The following is a 26,070-nucleotide window of genomic DNA, read 5'->3' on the forward strand; positions in this document are numbered from 1 at the left end:
CCCTGTGTTTGTATTTACTAGAGTGTGTGGTCACAGGCCACCGCACCCCACCCTGGGATGTGGGTGCAGTTTGCACCCCATTCCTAGGAATGGCGAGTGTGTTGGTACTTCTGTATCTATATATTTGGGTTGATTTTTAATTAACCTCTGTTACTGTGATCATAGCTTTCTCATGCACCCTTGATAAGCTCATTTACCTGAAACCTGTGACAGCTGCCCCTTTAATTCTAATTCAGGTGCTGTGTTTGGGATTGTCTCACCTTATAAAAGCCATGTTACTTGGCAGTTGAGCATTAACCCAGAAAAAAAACACATGTTCATTTAAGCTATGATGTGTAAGCAGGTGCCAGGTTCTCAAGATAACCAGTTGCTAGTGTAGGACTTGCAGTGAAATGGGGTCCCTTGGCGATGGGCTGCAAGCTTAAATGCATTGATCAATTCATGAACTAAAACCCCACTATTTATTTATTGATTATTTGAATGTTAAGGTGAGTTAGTTTGTTGTAGTGAGTGCTGGGCCCCCTGTGTTTGTATTTACTAGAGTGTGTGGTCACAGGCCACCGCACCCCACCCTGGGATGTGGGTGCAGTTTGCACCCCATTCCTAGGAATGGCGAGTGTGTTGGTACTTCTGTATCTATATATTTGGGTTGATTTTTAATTAACCTCTGTTACTGTGATCATAGCTTTCTCATGCACCCTTGATAAGCTCATTTACCTGAAACCTGTGACAGCTGCCCCTTTAATTCTAATTCAGGTGCTGTGTTTGGGATTGTCTCACCTTATAAAAGCCATGTTACTTGGCAGTTGAGCATTAACCCAGAAAAAAAAACACATGTTCATTTAAGCTATGATGTGTAAGCAGGTGCCAGGTTCTCAAGATAACCAGTTGCTAGTGTAGGACTTGCAGTGAAATGGGGTCCCTTGGCGATGGGCTGCAAGCTTAAATGCATTGATCAATTCATGAACTAAAACCCCACTATTTATTTATTGATTATTTGAATGTTAAGGTGAGTTAGTTTGTTGTAGTGAGTGCTGGGCCCCCTGTGTTTGTATTTACTAGAGTGTGTGGTCACAGGCCACCGCACCCCACCCTGGGATGTGGGTGCAGTTTGCACCCCATTCCTAGGAATGGCGAGTGTGTTGGTACTTCTGTATCTATATATTTGGGTTGATTTTTAATTAACCTCTGTTACTGTGATCATAGCTTTCTCATGCACCCTTGATAAGCTCATTTACCTGAAACCTGTGACAGCTGCCCCTTTAATTCTAATTCAGGTGCTGTGTTTGGGATTGTCTCACCTTATAAAAGCCATGTTACTTGGCAGTTGAGCATTAACCCAGAAAAAAAACACATGTTCATTTAAGCTATGATGTGTAAGCAGGTGCCAGGTTCTCAAGATAACCAGTTGCTAGTGTAGGACTTGCAGTGAAATGGGGTCCCTTGGCGATGGGCTGCAAGCTTAAATGCATTGATCAATTCATGAACTAAAACCCCACTATTTATTTATTGATTATTTGAATGTTAAGGTGAGTTAGTTTGTTGTAGTGAGTGCTGGGCCCCCTGTGTTTGTATTTACTAGAGTGTGTGGTCACAGGCCACCGCACCCCACCCTGGGATGTGGGTGCAGTTTGCACCCCATTCCTAGGAATGGCGAGTGTGTTGGTACTTCTGTATCTATATATTTGGGTTGATTTTTAATTAACCTCTGTTACTGTGATCATAGCTTTCTCATGCACCCTTGATAAGCTCATTTACCTGAAACCTGTGACAGCTGCCCCTTTAATTCTAATTCAGGTGCTGTGTTTGGGATTGTCTCACCTTATAAAAGCCATGTTACTTGGCAGTTGAGCATTAACCCAGAAAAAAAACACATGTTCATTTAAGCTATGATGTGTAAGCAGGTGCCAGGTTCTCAAGATAACCAGTTGCTAGTGTAGGACTTGCAGTGAAATGGGGTCCCTTGGCGATGGGCTGCAAGCTTAAATGCATTGATCAATTCATGAACTAAAACCCCACTATTTATTTATTGATTATTTGAATGTTAAGGTGAGTTAGTTTGTTGTAGTGAGTGCTGGGCCCCCTGTGTTTGTATTTACTAGAGTGTGTGGTCACAGGCCACCGCACCCCACCCTGGGATGTGGGTGCAGTTTGCACCCCATTCCTAGGAATGGCGAGTGTGTTGGTACTTCTGTATCTATATATTTGGGTTGATTTTTAATTAACCTCTGTTACTGTGATCATAGCTTTCTCATGCACCCTTGATAAGCTCATTTACCTGAAACCTGTGACAGCTGCCCCTTTAATTCTAATTCAGGTGCTGTGTTTGGGATTGTCTCACCTTATAAAAGCCATGTTACTTGGCAGTTGAGCATTAACCCAGAAAAAAAACACATGTTCATTTAAGCTATGATGTGTAAGCAGGTGCCAGGTTCTCAAGATAACCAGTTGCTAGTGTAGGACTTGCAGTGAAATGGGGTCCCTTGGCGATGGGCTGCAAGCTTAAATGCATTGATCAATTCATGAACTAAAACCCCACTATTTATTTATTGATTATTTGAATGTTAAGGTGAGTTAGTTTGTTGTAGTGAGTGCTGGGCCCCCTGTGTTTGTATTTACTAGAGTGTGTGGTCACAGGCCACCGCACCCCACCCTGGGATGTGGGTGCAGTTTGCACCCCATTCCTAGGAATGGCGAGTGTGTTGGTACTTCTGTATCTATATATTTGGGTTGATTTTTAATTAACCTCTGTTACTGTGATCATAGCTTTCTCATGCACCCTTGATAAGCTCATTTACCTGAAACCTGTGACAGCTGCCCCTTTAATTCTAATTCAGGTGCTGTGTTTGGGATTGTCTCACCTTATAAAAGCCATGTTACTTGGCAGTTGAGCATTAACCCAGAAAAAAAACACATGTTCATTTAAGCTATGATGTGTAAGCAGGTGCCAGGTTCTCAAGATAACCAGTTGCTAGTGTAGGACTTGCAGTGAAATGGGGTCCCTTGGCGATGGGCTGCAAGCTTAAATGCATTGATCAATTCATGAACTAAAACCCCACTATTTATTTATTGATTATTTGAATGTTAAGGTGAGTTAGTTTGTTGTAGTGAGTGCTGGGCCCCCTGTGTTTGTATTTACTAGAGTGTGTGGTCACAGGCCACCGCACCCCACCCTGGGATGTGGGTGCAGTTTGCACCCCATTCCTAGGAATGGCGAGTGTGTTGGTACTTCTGTATCTATATATTTGGGTTGATTTTTAATTAACCTCTGTTACTGTGATCATAGCTTTCTCATGCACCCTTGATAAGCTCATTTACCTGAAACCTGTGACAGCTGCCCCTTTAATTCTAATTCAGGTGCTGTGTTTGGGATTGTCTCACCTTATAAAAGCCATGTTACTTGGCAGTTGAGCATTAACCCAGAAAAAAAACACATGTTCATTTAAGCTATGATGTGTAAGCAGGTGCCAGGTTCTCAAGATAACCAGTTGCTAGTGTAGGACTTGCAGTGAAATGGGGTCCCTTGGCGATGGGCTGCAAGCTTAAATGCATTGATCAATTCATGAACTAAAACCCCACTATTTATTTATTGATTATTTGAATGTTAAGGTGAGTTAGTTTGTTGTAGTGAGTGCTGGGCCCCCTGTGTTTGTATTTACTAGAGTGTGTGGTCACAGGCCACCGCACCCCACCCTGGGATGTGGGTGCAGTTTGCACCCCATTCCTAGGAATGGCGAGTGTGTTGGTACTTCTGTATCTATATATTTGGGTTGATTTTTAATTAACCTCTGTTACTGTGATCATAGCTTTCTCATGCACCCTTGATAAGCTCATTTACCTGAAACCTGTGACAGCTGCCCCTTTAATTCTAATTCAGGTGCTGTGTTTGGGATCGTCTCACCTTATAAAAGCCATGTTACTTGGCAGTTGAGCATTAACCCAGAAAAAAAACACATGTTCATTTAAGCTATGATGTGTAAGCAGGTGCCAGGTTCTCAAGATAACCAGTTGCTAGTGTAGGACTTGCAGTGAAATGGGGTCCCTTGGCGATGGGCTGCAAGCTTAAATGCATTGATCAATTCATGAACTAAAACCCCACTATTTATTTATTGATTATTTGAATGTTAAGGTGAGTTAGTTTGTTGTAGTGAGTGCTGGGCCCCCTGTGTTTGTATTTACTAGAGTGTGTGGTCACAGGCCACCGCACCCCACCCTGGGATGTGGGTGCAGTTTGCACCCCATTCCTAGGAATGGCGAGTGTGTTGGTACTTCTGTATCTATATATTTGGGTTGATTTTTAATTAACCTCTGTTACTGTGATCATAGCTTTCTCATGCACCCTTGATAAGCTCATTTACCTGAAACCTGTGACAGCTGCCCCTTTAATTCTAATTCAGGTGCTGTGTTTGGGATTGTCTCACCTTATAAAAGCCATGTTACTTGGCAGTTGAGCATTAACCCAGAAAAAAAACACATGTTCATTTAAGCTATGATGTGTAAGCAGGTGCCAGGTTCTCAAGATAACCAGTTGCTAGTGTAGGACTTGCAGTGAAATGGGGTCCCTTGGCGATGGGCTGCAAGCTTAAATGCATTGATCAATTCATGAACTAAAACCCCACTATTTATTTATTGATTATTTGAATGTTAAGGTGAGTTAGTTTGTTGTAGTGAGTGCTGGGCCCCCTGTGTTTGTATTTACTAGAGTGTGTGGTCACAGGCCACCGCACCCCACCCTGGGATGTGGGTGCAGTTTGCACCCCATTCCTAGGAATGGCGAGTGTGTTGGTACTTCTGTATCTATATATTTGGGTTGATTTTTAATTAACCTCTGTTACTGTGATCATAGCTTTCTCATGCACCCTTGATAAGCTCATTTACCTGAAACCTGTGACAGCTGCCCCTTTAATTCTAATTCAGGTGCTGTGTTTGGGATTGTCTCACCTTATAAAAGCCATGTTACTTGGCAGTTGAGCATTAACCCAGAAAAAAAACACATGTTCATTTAAGCTATGATGTGTAAGCAGGTGCCAGGTTCTCAAGATAACCAGTTGCTAGTGTAGGACTTGCAGTGAAATGGGGTCCCTTGGCGATGGGCTGCAAGCTTAAATGCATTGATCAATTCATGAACTAAAACCCCACTATTTATTTATTGATTATTTGAATGTTAAGGTGAGTTAGTTTGTTGTAGTGAGTGCTGGGCCCCCTGTGTTTGTATTTACTAGAGTGTGTGGTCACAGGCCACCGCACCCCACCCTGGGATGTGGGTGCAGTTTGCACCCCATTCCTAGGAATGGCGAGTGTGTTGGTACTTCTGTATCTATATATTTGGGTTGATTTTTAATTAACCTCTGTTACTGTGATCATAGCTTTCTCATGCACCCTTGATAAGCTCATTTACCTGAAACCTGTGACAGCTGCCCCTTTAATTCTAATTCAGGTGCTGTGTTTGGGATTGTCTCACCTTATAAAAGCCATGTTACTTGGCAGTTGAGCATTAACCCAGAAAAAAAACACATGTTCATTTAAGCTATGATGTGTAAGCAGGTGCCAGGTTCTCAAGATAACCAGTTGCTAGTGTAGGACTTGCAGTGAAATGGGGTCCCTTGGCGATGGGCTGCAAGCTTAAATGCATTGATCAATTCATGAACTAAAACCCCACTATTTATTTATTGATTATTTGAATGTTAAGGTGAGTTAGTTTGTTGTAGTGAGTGCTGGGCCCCCTGTGTTTGTATTTACTAGAGTGTGTGGTCACAGGCCACCGCACCCCACCCTGGGATGTGGGTGCAGTTTGCACCCCATTCCTAGGAATGGCGAGTGTGTTGGTACTTCTGTATCTATATATTTGGGTTGATTTTTAATTAACCTCTGTTACTGTGATCATAGCTTTCTCATGCACCCTTGATAAGCTCATTTACCTGAAACCTGTGACAGCTGCCCCTTTAATTCTAATTCAGGTGCTGTGTTTGGGATTGTCTCACCTTATAAAAGCCATGTTACTTGGCAGTTGAGCATTAACCCAGAAAAAAAACACATGTTCATTTAAGCTATGATGTGTAAGCAGGTGCCAGGTTCTCAAGATAACCAGTTGCTAGTGTAGGACTTGCAGTGAAATGGGGTCCCTTGGCGATGGGCTGCAAGCTTAAATGCATTGATCAATTCATGAACTAAAACCCCACTATTTATTTATTGATTATTTGAATGTTAAGGTGAGTTAGTTTGTTGTAGTGAGTGCTGGGCCCCCTGTGTTTGTATTTACTAGAGTGTGTGGTCACAGGCCACCGCACCCCACCCTGGGATGTGGGTGCAGTTTGCACCCCATTCCTAGGAATGGCGAGTGTGTTGGTACTTCTGTATCTATATATTTGGGTTGATTTTTAATTAACCTCTGTTACTGTGATCATAGCTTTCTCATGCACCCTTGATAAGCTCATTTACCTGAAACCTGTGACAGCTGCCCCTTTAATTCTAATTCAGGTGCTGTGTTTGGGATTGTCTCACCTTATAAAAGCCATGTTACTTGGCAGTTGAGCATTAACCCAGAAAAAAAACACATGTTCATTTAAGCTATGATGTGTAAGCAGGTGCCAGGTTCTCAAGATAACCAGTTGCTAGTGTAGGACTTGCAGTGAAATGGGGTCCCTTGGCGATGGGCTGCAAGCTTAAATGCATTGATCAATTCATGAACTAAAACCCCACTATTTATTTATTGATTATTTGAATGTTAAGGTGAGTTAGTTTGTTGTAGTGAGTGCTGGGCCCCCTGTGTTTGTATTTACTAGAGTGTGTGGTCACAGGCCACCGCACCCCACCCTGGGATGTGGGTGCAGTTTGCACCCCATTCCTAGGAATGGCGAGTGTGTTGGTACTTCTGTATCTATATATTTGGGTTGATTTTTAATTAACCTCTGTTACTGTGATCATAGCTTTCTCATGCACCCTTGATAAGCTCATTTACCTGAAACCTGTGACAGCTGCCCCTTTAATTCTAATTCAGGTGCTGTGTTTGGGATTGTCTCACCTTATAAAAGCCATGTTACTTGGCAGTTGAGCATTAACCCAGAAAAAAAACACATGTTCATTTAAGCTATGATGTGTAAGCAGGTGCCAGGTTCTCAAGATAACCAGTTGCTAGTGTAGGACTTGCAGTGAAATGGGGTCCCTTGGCGATGGGCTGCAAGCTTAAATGCATTGATCAATTCATGAACTAAAACCCCACTATTTATTTATTGATTATTTGAATGTTAAGGTGAGTTAGTTTGTTGTAGTGAGTGCTGGGCCCCCTGTGTTTGTATTTACTAGAGTGTGTGGTCACAGGCCACCGCACCCCACCCTGGGATGTGGGTGCAGTTTGCACCCCATTCCTAGGAATGGCGAGTGTGTTGGTACTTCTGTATCTATATATTTGGGTTGATTTTTAATTAACCTCTGTTACTGTGATCATAGCTTTCTCATGCACCCTTGATAAGCTCATTTACCTGAAACCTGTGACAGCTGCCCCTTTAATTCTAATTCAGGTGCTGTGTTTGGGATTGTCTCACCTTATAAAAGCCATGTTACTTGGCAGTTGAGCATTAACCCAGAAAAAAAACACATGTTCATTTAAGCTATGATGTGTAAGCAGGTGCCAGGTTCTCAAGATAACCAGTTGCTAGTGTAGGACTTGCAGTGAAATGGGGTCCCTTGGCGATGGGCTGCAAGCTTAAATGCATTGATCAATTCATGAACTAAAACCCCACTATTTATTTATTGATTATTTGAATGTTAAGGTGAGTTAGTTTGTTGTAGTGAGTGCTGGGCCCCCTGTGTTTGTATTTACTAGAGTGTGTGGTCACAGGCCACCGCACCCCACCCTGGGATGTGGGTGCAGTTTGCACCCCATTCCTAGGAATGGCGAGTGTGTTGGTACTTCTGTATCTATATATTTGGGTTGATTTTTAATTAACCTCTGTTACTGTGATCATAGCTTTCTCATGCACCCTTGATAAGCTCATTTACCTGAAACCTGTGACAGCTGCCCCTTTAATTCTAATTCAGGTGCTGTGTTTGGGATTGTCTCACCTTATAAAAGCCATGTTACTTGGCAGTTGAGCATTAACCCAGAAAAAAAACACATGTTCATTTAAGCTATGATGTGTAAGCAGGTGCCAGGTTCTCAAGATAACCAGTTGCTAGTGTAGGACTTGCAGTGAAATGGGGTCCCTTGGCGATGGGCTGCAAGCTTAAATGCATTGATCAATTCATGAACTAAAACCCCACTATTTATTTATTGATTATTTGAATGTTAAGGTGAGTTAGTTTGTTGTAGTGAGTGCTGGGCCCCCTGTGTTTGTATATATATATATATATATATATGCAACAAAGAATATCCTTAAAGCGCTGATCTTCTGTAGATCAAAATACCATCCAAGAGATTTTTATTCAGGCTTGTGCTGCTCTCCTACATAGGGCTCTTCCAATTAGCCCAAACTGTAATGCATAGAAAAATATAAAGAAAGGAGGCGCACCATAGTGTAGTATTTCAGATTTTTAAAACAACAATCCTTTACTGGTAGAATAAAAACACTCACAAGAGTACACGTGTTATATTGCTATAACACAGTTTTCGCATAAAACAAAGTATATCACCGCATTGGCAGCAAACACGCTTTTCTCCAGCCTGGCTCCCGGACCTCGCCGCGTCACAGCGTCACCGCGTCACAGCCAGCGTCCTCTCAGCTCCGGGGTATAGAGCATGGGGTTGGATTCAAACTGTGGATCCCTAGGAGTCTACATCCGGTGGCCCAGTGATATATGGGCAGTTGTTGGAAATTACTGACGGTATATTATCTGTGAGGGGGATTTCCTACCCCATGCTCTATACCCCGGTGTTAAAGTTTTTTTGGGTAGCGACCCGTTTTTTATAAAAAGCCCTAATTTGATGGCAGTCAATTCTCCTTCATATGTTTTAAGAACAGAAATCTCACAAGTGGAGTTTTAGTGTTTTTTTCCATATATGAAGAGCCAAATCTGTCATACTCAATACCTTCTCAGCCCCTGAGGAAGTCAACGTTTTGACGAAACGCGTTGGGCCAAACTTTTATTCTGAAATAACCAATCATTGTTGTCATAATCAATGTATTGTAATTCATTTGTTGCCTAAGCGGCATCTTTTTATTAAATGTATTTTATATCTTTAATTGTATCAAATTACTGTTAGCGCACCCTGAACTCTTTCACTCATATAAATATATATATATATATATATATATATATATATATATATAGACACAACGTGGCCCGGCACAGCCTCCTATAATAAGTGATGGTTGGGTGCCTGCACCGAATAGTGCATGTATGTCCCAGTCTGTGGTGCGGCACTCCAAATTAGACTCCTCTCATAGCGGTACAATAAATGTTTTATTCCGTCTTTGTATATATATATATCCTTTGTCCGGCACTCTGCGCATCAAAAATCCAATCTGCCTGGGTGTCTTCCTAGATGACTCGCTGTCCATCCATGGATATAGCAGGCATCACTCCAGGACTTGTGAACAAACGTGAAGTTTTACTGGTGTTTTTCTAACGGTCTCTTGCTTATACATTAATAAACAATTAACAATTAAAACATCACTTCTAAAAATGCTTTTACGTGAAGGAGGCACTTTTCCCTACTGTTACTGTATTTCAAAATGGCTACAAGATGGCAGTGTGGCTGGATGTTGCCTGTGTGATTATTAATTCTATTTGCCGCAAACTGACTATATTCATCTTCTGGCTGTAACAACTAATTATTTCATTTATTTACATTATCAGTTTGATTATTATATTACATTTATGCAGGTTTTAGTTTAGGTCACTTCTCCATTAATGTACATGCTACTGCACACTTATGAACTGAACGTGCCGGGACCCAATCTATATATAAGAAATTGCCAAGATTTAGGGTTTAGTTTAATCCTCCCGGGGTAAGAGTACCCAGTCTATGGATCCATCTGCTTTCCATTTGAAGCAGTCTCTTCCCTCTATCCCCTCCTCGAATTGAGTGTGGGACCTAGTCTATTAAACAGAACCGCAAGTTGGCTACACCATGCTTAGCCTCCATGAAATGTCAGGCTACTGTCTGCTCACTATGCCCCTTCTCCAGGGCTGCCCGTATAGTCGTTCTGTGATTGCCCATTCTTTGTTTGATCGTTTAGCCTACATAATCTAGCCCGCAAGGGCATGTAAACAAATAAATTACGTATTTGGAGGTACAGGTTAACAGAGGTTTGATGTTAAAAACTTTGCCTTTATGTGGGTGTCTGAAGACTGCCCCAGGTGTCATATAGCTGCAGGTCACACAACCTGTACACCTGTAGCAGCCCCCTTTACATGCCAAAAAATGTTGTGATTTCTCTTGAAGATTAGAGACATCAGTTTTTACCACCCTATTACCAATGCTTCTCCCTCTTATAAAGCCTGTTTGCAATCTTGTGCTATGCAGGCTGGGTATTTGAGGATCCGTTGCTACTATAGACCACATGTTCTTGACCTTTTTAACAATTCCTGGGCTTTTATCTGAAAAAAGTTTAACCCATGTAAAGGTGCCCTCTGAAATCGTCTTGTTTTTGGGTTTACTGCATAGCAGATCCTGTCTGGCAATGGTGATGGCTTTCTGTCTCGCATCCCTCAAAATATCCTACGGTTACCATCTCTCTAGAAATATGTCAAACATGTTGTCCAGTTGTGCATCCCGAATTGATGTTTCACTATTCACCTTACAGACCCGTATGAATTGTGAATACGGCAAACTAGCAGTTGTGGCCTTCGGGTGGAAGCTGCTGAACTGTAACATCATGTTGCGGTCAGTATATATATATATATATATGAATGAATGAATCAAACAGCGGCACTCCAGGGAAATTTAACAAAGCAAATGTATTAAGATGGTCACCAACAGGCAATTCCAACGTTTCTGGACATGTGGGTCCCTTTGTCAAGGTGCTAGTGTATCAAACATATTAAAAAGTGCAACCATCAAATGATTTTGGCTTCGTACGCAACCAGGGGTGCCAAGTGGGGGGGAGCAGGTACAGTTTACCCGGGCCCGGGCCTGTCAGGGGGGCACTGGTCTGGACACAGTTTTTTCTTTTTATTTGGTGGCGAGTGCGCCGGGTCTGAGTGCGCCGGAGTCAGCTGTTCAGCAGTGGCATTGGGAGTATGGATGTGGGCTAAAGTAGGCCGGCGTGGGGGCAGCAGCATCACAGAGGTCCTTTTGAGTGTTGTTCCACTCTCCAACTCCAGGGCGTAACTTTGGAGTTTACCATCGCTCGGCGACAGAAGGATACTTAGAGCATGTAACTCCTGGCAGAGCAGGTTAATCCCATGGCAATGAGCATGTTAATCCACTAATTTGCAATGACCATTATGGTGTGTGGTAAAATATGTAATAGGTATTACGGTGTATGGCATAATGTGTACTTCCCACTACGATGTGTGGCACAATATGTAATGAGCATTATGGCATGTTGTATAATATGTAATGGGTGCAGTGGCGTAACAAGGGGTCCTCAGAGTGTGAGGGGAGCTACGGCCGTGGGGGCCCCAGGAAGTTGTTGTACCGGGGCCCAGGATTTCTCATGACAGCCCTGTACGCAACACCTGTTGTATGTGATCACACTATTCCCATTTTTGGTGAAGATCCCAATTTCCAAGTGAACAAATTGTCTGAACCATTTTTTTTTTTCATTTCTATAAAATTAGTGCTTATTGGCTATCAAAACAGATCTCTTCATTTTTAAGTATGTCTACATTTATTTTTCTTATTACATTTCCTTAACAAAAAGTAATTTTTTTACAATTTACCATTGTCAAATCAAGCAATTGTAAATTTTTAATGACTTTTTATACATCTTTTTTTATACATTTTATTTATCAAATCTTTATTCATGACTTTGTTTGAAACATTAATAAAATATAGCTAAATCATTTATCTGAAAGCAGAATAACTTGCCAAACATATGAGCTGAATACATTTTGAGAATGTGACCCATTTTAAGATAAAAGTTATTGTACGTACTCTTTAGAAACTTTGCAGAACAAATAACATAGCATATTTATAGCAAATATAAATACTGTAATTGTCTCAAGGTTTATTGGATTAATCCTGTGGAGCTATTAAATATCTAGCCAATGTTCCCTATAGTGGCTTACTATCACAAATGATCTAAATTGCTCTTGTATATAAAAAGTAGAATAGTTTCTCCGTCTAGCTTACCTCCTGCTTTAAACATAAGAACTTTTATTGATTCTTGACATTTCTCCTGAAGCAACACCAGTCCTTCATCTTCCAGCTGGCTCTGTAGTGGCTCAAATGTTTAATCAAATGTTGTACACTCCAACTGAAAATGTGCCTCTGGGAAGCAAAGAAAATTTGATGTCATGTAATACCTGGAAAGCTCAAGTGTAGTTTCACAAAGAAACATAAATTACTCAAGTGATTAATAATATTACCTCAGCCGTTTCTGCAAGACTTACTTTTGCATGTGGCATTATCAATAAAATATTGTAATTGTAGTACTGTCCTTGAACTACAAAGACTTGGACATTTCAGTGACCATTGTGCAGTATGAACAGCTCACATGTAATACAATAAAAATCACTTACAGCCTTTCAAATAGCTTATTTTGAGACAATATATTTTCTTGAGAAACAACTGAAATGAGTTATTCACAGACAATATAATATTGTGGTTGTTGCAATAGAAATTTAAAGTTTAAAGTAAATGCAAACACAAAGCAGGATAATAATACATTTTAGGTTGTTTATATTGAAAATACATTTGGCCCGATTCGGAGTAAGACACAACAACAGCATTGTTTTTTAATCCTGCCACAATTGCTATTTCCTGGTGTACATACAGAGTGTCAGACTAGGGTATGAATGGCACACTGGGTGGATGCGGTAGTAAGGGCCCATACCTAATGCTGTGGCCATCCACCAAAGGGCATTGTCCCAGAAGAGGCTTTGCTAACCTTTATAGGGTGCATGACCTGAGTCCTATGATAAACACTGATAGTGCATGAATCATAATCTACTAGATTAATAATATCTGCAGTATTAGTAAACCAGCAACATCCGGATTAGTGAAAAATATCAAAATGATTTTAATGGCATATTAAAAGTGCAAGAACAGACATAAAAACATCAACAGGAGCGGGGGTATACTTAGCATAGCAGCATAACACAATACTCCACCCTGCTGATCCTGTGAGTAATCATACTGACAGCTGTTTCGGTGCTACAAGATGCACCTTCATCATGGGCATAAGTTACTAACCTGCAGGAAGCTCCATATATACCCGCGGTAACAAGCATCAGAATCAGACTCACCTGTACACGCTAACGATCCCGCCGGCGGCATCATCATCAAGGGACATGTAGTCGGCGCCTGGTTCCCAAGGCAACGGAACCACGCTGAGACAGACGCCGCTCGCTAGAGCGGAAGTGCGTGAATGCCATGGCAACACCGGAAAAACATCCGGTTTGCTGGGACAGACTGTGATACACAAATAAAAGGGGCATATAGTAAATGGCAGCAAAGATAGCTGTAACCAATCAGTAAAAGACATATACTCAGCCGTCCAAAGGCAAACAAAATTATGCATTAAAGTGTTATCTGCTGGATAAATGGAGCTAACTAGCAGGGAACATAGATAGGTGTACATACTATACAGAGAATGACAACAAGTGCACAAAAAGAAAGGAAAATAACCGAGACAAAAGCAAGAAAGAAAATATGAAAAAGAATATAGACAGAGATAGAAGGAAAAATATAAGAAAATATAGCAAGGTTGGAGACAAATGATTAAAGGAAATAATAGTTTATAAATATCAATATACTGTTACACGTCTGAACATCACCATAACTAAGGCCTTAGATAAAGCAATGTAATGACTGATATTCATTAAGGCCCCTAGGGGTAATGCATATGAGATGACGGATCCACTGACATTCAAGTTGCAGCAGTAATTTGTAATGGTCTCCTCCTCGCCTTAAAGGGGGGACCTGATCAATGGGCATAAATCGGAAGTCTCGTAACGTATGCTTAACGGTGGCAAAATGTTTAGCCACTGGAGGGGCATTGCAGTCAATGGTAATGTAGGCTTTCTTAATTGAGTACCGGTGTGCTGCAATACGCTCCTTCAGGAGACGTATTGTCTTGCCGACATATATCATATTGCACGAGCACAGGATGACGTATATGACATACCGGCTATCACAATTGAGGTGATGGCCTATGTCATATGAGGTACCGTCCAATGGATTGACAAACTTGGTCCCGGTGCAAAGAAACTGACAGTTCACACAATTGTGACACTTTGTCACCCCATTTCTGGCTTTAAGCCATTGGCTATGAGTAATAGGTCCAATATCTGAACATGCCAGAATGTTTCTCAGGTTATTGCTTCTTTTATAGCAAAAAAGCGGGCCCACTTGACAGGAAGATCCCAATACTTCGTCTGTTTGCACTATATGCCAATATTTGAGTATCGTTTTACGAATACTTGCAGAAGCGATGGAATAAGTCAAAGAAAAAAACAATCGGTCCATTGCGGTGTCCTTAGTGTTGGTCACAAGTTTCTGTTCTCGTGGTAATTGTAGGCAATAATTAATTGCGTCCTCAATTTCTGCATGTGCATAGCCTCTTTTATCAAAACATTTGCCCATTTCATCTAGAGCTCCTGGAAGGACCACAGGGTCAGACGTGATTCTCACTACACGTAACAGTTGTGAGAGCGGTAGCCCTCTTTTTAGGGCTGATGGGTGGAATGAATCTGTTGGAGTGAATTTTTATCAGTGGTTTTCCTAAAGATGCTAGTTGACAAAGTACCATGTACGCAAGGGATGCTTACGTCCAAATAACTAATATTAACTGTTCTAAATGCCAAAGTAAACCTGATAGTGGTGTCCAGACAGTTGAGGGTGTCAATGAACTCGGTCAGGTCAGATTAATAATATCAATACATTGTAGAAAATCCACCATAAAGATGTATCCTGCTGCATTGTTGCTGCTTATTGCTTACTGGGGCGGAACTGTGATGCAAATTTCCTGCATTCATGCGGGTCCTATTGAAGTGAATGTGAGGTGGTCGTCTGCACACTCTGGCTTCCATTCAACATCAATGCCACAGAACTGAAGTGAATGGGTGCCACAGAACTGAAGTGAATGGGAGGCCGGCATATGCACATTTCCAGTTTCCATTCACTTTAATGGCATAGCATACGAATATCTGCTCCTCCTTGCACATGGGTCCTCTACTCTCTTAAAATGCCCCAGTTCAGGAACATGTCACTGCCAGGACATGCCAATAACAAAGACCATTTCCATGCATAGGTCTCTGCCACTTGCCAGTCAAGCACATTCCCAAGACATGTCTGATACTGTGGGATTAATTCACTAAAATGAGGGGTCTATTGAATATTGGATATATTACCATAGCACCCAATAAGATCTCTATATTCACTTCTAGAAGGTGGTAAATAAGTAAGAAGGAGAAGCTTATTGGTTGCTATTGGCAATATTCCATCTTCAATAAAACTCCCATCTTAGTAAATTGACCTATATATGTCTCTCACGCATCTCAAGCACAACAACCGGCTCTGTGCACATGCTATCTGAATGCATGCAGTATGTGATTTACAGTAGATGCATGCACTGAAGAAAAAAAATCAGTACACTGCATCGGTAACGTGCAACTCAGGCCATTGTCTTAGGTGACAAGTACATATTAAAATACACAGTATTATGTTAATAAAATAGCGACATTGGTTGTTTTTTTTAACAAATCAATGCAATGTAAATGCCTTTTGACCAAATACACATACATGGCGGCCCCATTCATGGAAATAATGTAGACACCTTTATTTAATGGTCTTCACTTAAATTTGGGCATAATGTTTATAAATATGAGGCCCCCAAAATGGATTTAGTATTGAATCCCGGCGGTCGGGATCCCGGCGTTCAGAATCCCGACAGCCGAAATGCCGACAAGGGGGGGGATGTGGATTGTCCCCCCTTGCGGGCTCGCTGCGCTCGCCACGCAGCAGGCCCGGTGCCTCGCTACGCTCGGCACACTAATTTATTCTCCCTCCAGGGGTGTCGTGGACACCCACGGAGGGAGAATGTGTCGGCATTTCGGCGGTCGGGATTCCGGCGTCGGGATTCTGAACGCCGGGATCCCGACCGCCGGGATTGTAACTGCATCCCCCCAAAATATGTGCTGTCACTTCTAAACATGACTTTTACATTAGTGGGTAGATCACATACAAACATTGTACGGATATAAGAAAACTATATGTTTTAAGAAATGCTGGATCCTAAGAATGCTAGTTGTTAAATAAATCTGCTTAAGGTAAAAGTATCTATGCTGCTCTTCACCCTTATATTCAATATCATTCACTGTACTCACACTGTTATATTCAAAGCATAACTTGTATTTCATATATTACCCTTAACAGTGGGCTATGCACTTATTAATCATATGGATATATTGTCCTGTCTTGAACCAACATAATCTACATGAAAAAAAAGGAAACCATTCCACGTCCGTTCATAAAATGCACCACTTAATGAAAAAAAAATGCACACGGGAGAATGTGATTTCTTGATACATATTTTTTTGTATCTGATTAGTTGGAAGTTCCCATTAATCAGCTACGGTACCTTGAAAGAATATGTTGTTCCCAACACATTTCTCATATTTTTTTAATGCACATTCTGAATTTAAAATAAATTGCCATTGGGATTTACAATAGTTTACAAAACAACAAGTTTGATTTTTTTTAATTCAGTAATTTTTATTGATTTTCCGCACATAACAAAAACCTAAAACTACATTAGACATACTTTACATACGTATGACGTATGAACTAAATATTGCAAGCACGCTTCGGGCTCGGAGGCTCGCTGCGCTCGCCACACTATATATTCTTAACTCCATGCCGACGTGGATAGTAGGGGAATGAAAAGGTCGGAGGACACGCACCGCCGCCCCTCGCGGGCTCGCTGCGCTCGCCACGCTTCGGGTTCACGTCAATTGTGGGGTGACGACGGGGCCATATATAATGTGAAATGGGTCATATTGGCCCATTTCACATTTTTCACATTTTTTACTATGTGAGATGGACTTAATCAAGTCCATCTCATCTTGTGCCATTATAATGGCACAAGACCGACGCGATGCTCCCGATTTCAATGTTAAAAAACATTTTAACATTGAAGCCTATGATGCCCACGATTTTTCCTTTGCCGGCAAAATGGACCTGATTTCAAAGGAAATCGGGTCCATCGCGGGCATCGTGTACCTTAACTTAAAGGTACACAATGCCCAAGATTGTGGCCATGCTAGGAAACAAGTACCGGATAGTCTTCATCAAGAGAGGATATATAATCTCCATTTTCTGAAGAAAGGTTCGGGAGAGGTGCTTTCTTGGAGGAGTCTGGATTTAAGGTCAAAATATAGGTGTTGCATTATTCTTGATTTAAGTTCTTGGATGCTTGGTGCTGATTTTTTAAAAGCCTGAAATCTTAAATGGTTAAGTGACACTCAGCTTGAAGAGTAGTAGTAATGGTAAAATGGCGGTGGCTAGCACACCAATATTCACCAAATGTCTGAGCAGGATAGTGACCAAATATCTTGTGTCACAGAAGAACCCAGTGGGAAAGCAGAGCTTATGTAAAGAGGGCTGGATACAGTCAGCAAACGCCAGTATAAATTCACAAGGATATTGCACATATGCCAGCAGCAAATGTCCCCACCAGCAAAATAGGGCACAGTGCAGCATTGCAGTTCCCAGCAGCCTGGAAGGCAGGACGGGGGTGGCAGGCGGTGCCCCGCCAGGCACACAGCAATCAGGGGAGAGCAGCCAACTAGTCAGACTCACCCAGGCAGTTGACATTCACACAGCAGCCCCGCGACATTTCTCCACAGCATTGCATCTCCAGTCCGTGAAGGGGAGACACAGAGCACACGCGACAGCGGTGCCGGGCAGGGAAGAGAAATTGGTGCCCATGGCTCCCAGCATGACCTCTGGCGGGCTCCCTCGGCTGTATATCAGGCTGCACACCAGGTGTAGCAAAGAGATGGGGCTCGATCTGTTCAGGGGATATTCCCCCAACAGCAGCAGGGTCCGGGAGCAGTGTGAGTGCGGGCAGGATATACAGTAGATGCAGGATATCAGGGATGGAGAGGTCAGGCTGGAAGCAGCTATTCCATGTTCGCCGAAGCCACACCCCCAACAACTTTGATTTTGCAGTGTAAATGATTGCCGCTTTCAGAAAGTGAGAGATTTGGTAAGAAATCTCCAGTTTTTTAATCTATCATCCTATTAAATTTCACCTCACATGTCTTCAAGAACTCTCCAAATCACTAAAATGTCCCTTCTGCAATGCACACTTTGTTAATAACAAATTAACATCCATTCATAACCTCTTCATAGCTAACAATGTCAACCTGCTTACTATAATAGAAACATTGCTCATAAAATCAGACACTGCCTCCCTTGCACCTGTCAAACAGGGTACCCTTTACTAACACTTTGAGGTGTGCTTTCAGTAAAGGAGATAGGTTTGGAATATTACTAGCCAATCTGTCACATAGACAGTTCTTCGACAGACCTAATCACTTGCAATTACATTATTTAAAGTACATTCTATCAGGATTTTGTGATCCTTTATCTCTGCGTGTTGAAGTTATCTATCACTCATATGGGCAACACAAACAGTTTCTGGAAGATTCTGCTTCCCTTAGTTCAATATTAATCACTACTGCCTTGATCTTGTATTCACCAGACTATGTTTAAAGTTTTTGAATTCCCAAATTCCCATTTCCCTCTCTCGGGACACAATCCTATTACCTGCATGCTCTCCTTCATTACTATAAACACCATATTCAAGAACTTTTCCCCTCTCTGCAACAACGGCTACCCTCTATGCATTAACCTTTATGCAATAACATCTCCTAAAATGCCTCTATAACACCTGAGCCTACTCTTGAAATAGCTCTTGCAATGGCAACCTCTATGCCACTCTATATTGGCCTAGATATCATTTGTGGCACTAAATTAAATAAAAAACACACACACAAAAACATGTAAACTTGAATACCAATGAAGGAAATCTTGCATCTTATCAATCTGACTGATAAGACTATCTACCACTTCTATAGTAATTTCCTGGAAAATGCTAAACAAACATATTTTTAACCCTTATCTTTGCTCAAACCTCTAACAACAAGCAACTTTTTAATACATTTAAATCACTTCTCCATAGGGCTGTAACTAGGTGTTTGCCAGTGGTGCTTTGCACATCTGCACTGTGGTCCAGCATCACCTGCAGTTCATCTAGCACCAACACTGCCAGCTGTCATATAATTATTGGTAGAACTCATTTTCCTCATCTCCCTCTCTGCAGAGAACACCACTAAAAATAAATGACAGCTGGCAGCCTTGCAGCTTCCCACCTGCGGGCTCCGCCCCCTCTGGACTTTTGTCCTATCTCTGGCCACAGGCTTGCAGCATCTTCTGGTAATGTAAGCACTTTATACACTATTATACAGAAAGATAAAGGTCTACAAGCGGTCTTGTTTTTCTTAAATCATTCCATGCTCGAAGCAAATTTAAAAGATTTTAATTCAAAGAGCATTGATTTCATATTGTCCAATAATTATTTTTATCACAATGGCTGTTTTTACCTGCAGTGTGTGGGAACTGCTATGGGCACAGAATTCGCACCCAGCTATGCCAATTTATTTATGTCATATTGGGAGCATTCACAAATTTGGTAGATCAGTAATCTGGGGGCAGGTTTGGTGCTATGGAAACGTTTTATTGATGTAATTGATGATATTCTGTTTATATGGAGAGATGGTCATGAAAATCTTTTACATTTTTGTGACAATCTTAATGTCAATAATTTTTCTATTAATCTGTTTTTTTATACAAGTAGCCAAGAAATTTCATTTTTAGATTTGACTATTTATATACATGAAGGAAAATTGAACACAAAAAATTTCCGAAAGTCAACGGATTCAAATGGCTATATTGAAATGAATAGTCAGCATAATTTTAATTGGCTACAGGGTATACCGTTTGGACAATTTAAACAAATAAACAGAAACAGTTTTAACCCAGCAATTTGTGATCAACAAATAGAGAAGATCATGAAAAGATTGATAGTAAAGGGTTACGATACAGATACATTAAATTCAGCAAAAAGCAGAATTGAGGGGATAGAAAGAACAGATCTTCTGAAAGAAACTAAAGAAGGTACCGATAATAGATTTCAATGGGCTTTTATTTCCCAATATAGTAGTCTCCATCATAAGATAGAAAATGTTTTTTAAAGTAATTGGCATTTGATTGGGCAAGATCCCATTATAGGCAATCTTATACCTAGTAAACCTGTTTTTATGTATAGAAAATCGGCCTCTTTAAGAAATCATCTAGTAAGAAGCACCTTATATGAGACCCCCAGACATAGCACACTAACTATAGCGTTTCATAGGTGTGGTGAATGCTTAATGTGTAAGACAGTGAAAGGGACATGTAAAAAAATTCCCGACTTCAAGGTTAAAGGAAAAGTCTTTAAGATCAATGAATTTATCACATGCCACTCCAAATACATTATTTACCTATTGGAGTGTTCTTGCCATTTGTTCTACATTGGAAAAAACACTCGACAGTTAAAAATACGCCTTGCGGAACATATCTATAATATTAGCACGGGTCTAGTTACTCATACATTTTCCAACCATTTAAAAAATTGTCATCGCTCCAAAGAATGTTCAATAATACATTTTTGGGGTATTCAGTTAATTTCCCCAAAGTGGCTCACGAGGGATATTGATAAGCGCTTGCCCAGATGAAAATGAATTGGATACACTGTATAATACCCTTGTCCCCAAGGGCCTAAATGGTGACTTTGAGCTCAAACACTTTTTATCCTAATAACCAAATATTTTCTAAACTTCATATATCCTTGACCCTCTCTCTATATATTTATACATTTTGTAATATTTATTCTACTGTATATATTGAAGTAATTTATGGAATTATTGTTGAATATATATATATATATATATATTATAAGGGCACGGTAGTGCCCTTATATTAAGGCTGAATCCAACGAACGGATTTTTCCCATAGGGAACTTTTCGGATGGGGGCATGGTGTTTGAGGGACTGCACCTCAAAAGTGACTGGGCGTACTGAGCTGAAATTTGGCAGGTACGTGTAGAATCGTCAACCGGTGCTGCGTGCCAAATTTCAGGGCGAAATATTAAAAAATGAGCAATTGGGAGCGATCTAAACTTCCAACTGCCAGTTTTTTTCTGAGACTTCAGAAATGACACTTTGTCACCCATGTTAGTCTATGAGGGGTTTTTTGGGAAGGCATAACTCGGGGTAGGGGAACAATTGAGACTTGGGGTTTGTTTTATTAGGTAGATATTGTCCCAGTGGAGTGCCTTTTGGGGTTGAGGATTTTCAGATAGGTACAGTTTTTTTTTTATTTAGTGAAACGTCCCCCATTATAAAGATAGGAGTCTCCAACTTGTTGCGCATGCGCAGTGTGTGGCCAGCAGGGGGAGTACAGAAAGGCCTCACTTGGGTGTACCAAGATGGCCGACGGAGATGCGAGACTCTAGAACTTTAGAACTGCTGCCTACAGGGGTCCCGCTGCTGCAGCCCCGCAATCCCTCCAAGGGGAGAGGACCGTCGGCGCACAGACAGGAGCTAACAGGTTCCAAACTTATTTTTACAGTCAGCCACCCGGCACGCGATTGCTATGGGCGGCTGACACTTAACACCCACCCACCAACCCACAAGAATAATAGCGCCGCAGACTCGGGAGGGGAAGCTTTCTTGGTTTGCCTGTTTAAAACCCACAGCTCCCGGCCGCCGCGCGCATACACACACTGACATGAGCCCGTGCTGCTGCGGCGCTCATGTCAGTGTGTGTATGCGCGCGGCGGCCGGGAGCTGTGTGTTTACACTGGCAAACAAACTAAGGAAGCTTCCCCTGCCGTGTCTGCAGCGCCGCGGCTGCAAGTATTCTTGTGGGTGGGTGGGGTGGTTTGTGTCAGCAAGGCTGGTCCTGGGGTTGGTGGTGGGGGGACCCAGCGCTGTATGTGCCAGTGATGCAGCGGCGGCATGAGAGCCGCAGCTGCTGCATGTCAGTGCATGGCCCCCCCTCACTGTCCTCGTGTGTCCCCCGCCCCCCACCCCTTACTGCCCCCGTGTGTCCCCCGCCCCCCCCTCACTGCATATACTGTATATACGCTGTGCCCCCCGTGTGTATGCTGTGCCCCCCCGTGTGTATGCTGTGCCCCCCCGTGTGTATGCTGTGCCCCCCCCGTGTGTATGCTGTGCCCCCCCCGTGTGTATGCTGTGCCCCCCGTGTGTATGCTGTGCCCCCCGTGTGTATGCTGTGCCCCCCGTGCGTATGCTGTGCCCCCCGTGCGTATGCTGTGCCCCCCGTGCGTATGCTGTGCCCCCCCGTGTGTATGCTGTGCCCCCCCGTGTGTATGCTGTGCCCCCCGTGTATATGCTGTGCCCCCCCGTGTGTATGCTGTGCCCCCCGTGTGTACACTGTGCCCCCTCTGTGTGTACGCTGTGCCCCCTCTGTGTGTACGCTGTGCCCCCTCTGTGTGTATGCTGTGCCCCCCGTGTGTACGCTGTGCCCCCCGCTGTGCCCCCCTCCTCAGTGTGTACGCTGTGCCCCCTCCTCCGTGTGTACGCTGTGCCCCCTCCTCCGTGTGTACGCTGTGCCCCCTCCTCCGTGTGTACGCTGTGCCCCCTCCTCCGTGTGTACGCTGTGCCCCCCTCCTCCGTGTGTACGCTGTGCCCCCCTCCTCCGTGTGTACGCTGTGCCCCCCTCCTCCGTGTGTACGCTGTGCCCCCCTCCTCCGTGTGTACGCTGTGCCCCCCTCCTCCGTGTGTACGCTGTGCCCCCCTCCTCCGTGTGTACGCTGTGCCCCCCTCCTCCGTGTGTACGCTGTGCCCCCCTCCTCCGTGTGTACGCTGTGCCTCCCTCCTCCGTGTGTACGCTGTGCCCCCCTCCTCCGTGTGTACGCTGTGCCCCCCTCCTCCGTGTGTACGCTGTGCCCCCTCCTCCGTGTGTACGCTGTGCCCCCCTCCTCCGTGTGTACGCTGTGCCCCCCTCCTCCGTGTGTACGCTGTGCCCCCCTCCTCCGTGTGTACGCTGTGCACCCTCCTCCGTGTGTACGCTGTGCCCCCCTCCTCCGTGTGTACGCTGTGCCCCCTCCTCCGTGTGTACGCTGTGCCCCCCTCCTCCGTGTGTATGCTGTGCCCCCTCCTCCGTGTGTATGCTGTGCCCCCTCCTCCGTGTGTACGCTGTGCCCCCTCCTCCGTGTGTACGCTGTGCCCCCCCCCGTGTGTATGCTGTGCCCTTTAATATTATTATTTATTATATTTCCTGCCCAGACGCTGACCTCCCCATGCCACCGCCAGGACTGAGGAGCTTCCACAGCCTGCGGACCAGATTCAGGCACTTCCTTGAGTTGCGTCCGCCACCGAGAAGGCAGAAAGAAGCCACCCGGACCATCAGAGGAGCAGCTGCATCCAGGTAAATCCGTCCCCCCACTGTCCCTGTGTGTACCCGGCCCCCAACCCACTGTCCGCGTGTGTACCCAGTGCCCCCATGTGAACGCTGTCCTCTTCCCAGTGCCCCCATGTGTACGCTGTCCTCTTCCCAGTGCCCCCATGTGTACGCTGTCCCCTTCCCAGTGCCCCCATGTGTACGCTGTCCCCTTCCCAGTGCCCCCATGTGTACGCTGTCCCCTTCCCAGTGCCCCCATGTGTACGCTGTCCCCTTCCCAGTGCCCCCGTGTGTACGCTGTCCCCTTCCCAGTGCCCCCGTGTGTACGCTGTCCCCATCCCAGTGCCCCCGTGTGTACGCTGTCCCCATCCCAGTGCCCCCGTGTGTACGCTGTCCCCTTCCTAGTGCCCCCGTGTGTACGCTGTCCTCTTCCCAGTGCCCCCGTGTGTACGCTGTCCCCTTCCCAGTGCCCCAGTGTGTGCTCTGTTCCTCCCCCAGTGCCCCCGTGTGTGCTCTGTCCCCCCAGTGCCCCCGTGTGTACACTGTTCTCTGCCCCCCCTGTGTATGCTGTTCCCTGCCCCCGTGTGTACACTGTTCCCTGCCCCCCAGTGCCCCGTGTGTACGCTGTTCCCTGCCCCCCAGTGCCCCCGTGTGTACGCTGTTCCCTGCCCCCCAGTGCCCCCGTGTGTACGCTGTTCCCTGCCCCCCAGTGCCCCCGTGTGTACGCTGTTCCCTGCCCCCCAGTGCCCCCGTGTGTACGCTGTTCCCTGCCCCCCAGTGCCCCCGTGTGTACTCTGTTCCCTGCCCCCCAGTGCCCCCGTGTGTACGCTGTTCCCTGCCCCCCATTGCCCCTGTGTGTGTTCGCTGTTCCCTGCCCCCCAGTGCCCACGTGTGTACGCTGTTCCCTGACCCCGTGTGTACGCTGTCCCCTTCCCAGTGCCCCCATGTGTACGCTGTCCCCTTCCCAGTGACCCCATGTGTACGCTGTCCCCTTCCCAGTGCCCCCATGTGTACGCTGTCCCCTTCCCAGTGCCCCCATGTGTACGCTGTCCCCTACCCAGTGCCCCCATGTGTACGCTGTCCCCTACCCAGTGCCCCCATGTGTACGCTGTCCCCTACCCAGTGCCCCCATGTGTACGCTGTCCCCTTCCCAGTGCCCCCGTGTGTGTGCGCTGTCCCCCCCAGTGCCCCAGTGTGTGCTCTGTCCCCCCCAGTGCCCCCGTGTGTGCTCTGTCCCCCCCACAGTGCTACCGTGTGTACGCTGTTCCCTGCCCCCCAGTGCCCCCGTGTGTACGCTGTTCCCTGCCCCCGTGTGTACGCTGCCCCCCCCAGTGCCCCCGTGTGTACGCTGTTCCCTGCCCCCCAGTGCCCCCGTGTGTACGCTGTTCCCTGCCCCCCAGTGCCCCCGTGTGTACGCTGTTCCCTGCCCCCAGTGCCCCGTGTGTACGCTGTTCCCCCCCCCCTGTGTACGCTGAGCCCTTTAATATTATTATTTATTATATTTCCTGCCCAGACGCTGACCTCCCCATGCCACCGCCAGGACTGAGGAGCTACCACAGCCTGCGGACCAGATTCAGGCGCTTCCTTGATTTGCCTCCGCCACCGAGAAGGCAGAAAGAAGCCACCCGGACCATCAGAGGAGCAGCTGCATCCAGGTAAATCCGTCCCCCCACTGTCCCTGTGTGTACCCGGCCCCCACCCCTCTGTCCGCGTGTGTACCCAGTGCCCCCATGTGTACGCTGTCCTCTTCCCAGTGCCCCCATGTGTACGCTGTCCTCTTCCCAGTGCCCCCATGTGTACGCTGTCCCCTTCCCAGTGCCCCCATGTGTACGCTGTCCCCTTCCCAGTGCCCCCATGTGTACGCTGTCCCCTTCCCAGTGCCCCCGTGTGTACGCTGTCCCCTTCCCAGTGCCCCCGTGTGTACGCTGTCCCCTTCCCAGTGCCCCCGTGTGTACGCTGTCCCCTTCCCAGTGCCCCCGTGTGTATGCTGTCCCCATCCCAGTGCCCCCGTGTGTACGCTGTCCCCTTCCCAGTGCCCCCGTGTGTACGCTGTCCCCTTCCCAGTGCCCCCGTGTGTACGCTGTCCTCTTCCCAGTGCCCCCGTGTGTACGCTGTCCCCTTCCCAGTGCCCCGTGTGTGCTCTGTTCCTCCCCCAGTGCCCCCGTGTGTGCTCTGTCCCCCCCAGTGCCCCGTGTGTACGCTGTTCTCTGCCCCCCCTGTGTATGCTGTTCCCTGCCCCCGTGTGTACACTGTTCCCTGCCCCCCAGTGCCCCGTGTGTACGCTGTTCCCTGCCCCCCAGTGCCCCTGTGTGTTCGCTGTTCCCTGACCCCGTGTGTATGCTGTCCCCTTCCCAGTGCCCCCATGTGTACGCTGTCCCCTTCCCAGTGCCCCCATGTGTACGCTGTCCCCTTCCCAGTGCCCCCGTGTGTACGCTGTCCCCTTCCCAGTGCCCCCGTGTGTGTACGCTGTCCCCCCAGTGCCCCAGTGT

This window comes from Crinia signifera, chromosome 5 (genome assembly GCF_055691185.1).
Source record: "Crinia signifera chromosome 5, ASM5569118v1, whole genome shotgun sequence".
Classification (NCBI taxonomy): domain Eukaryota; kingdom Metazoa; phylum Chordata; class Amphibia; order Anura; family Myobatrachidae; genus Crinia; species Crinia signifera.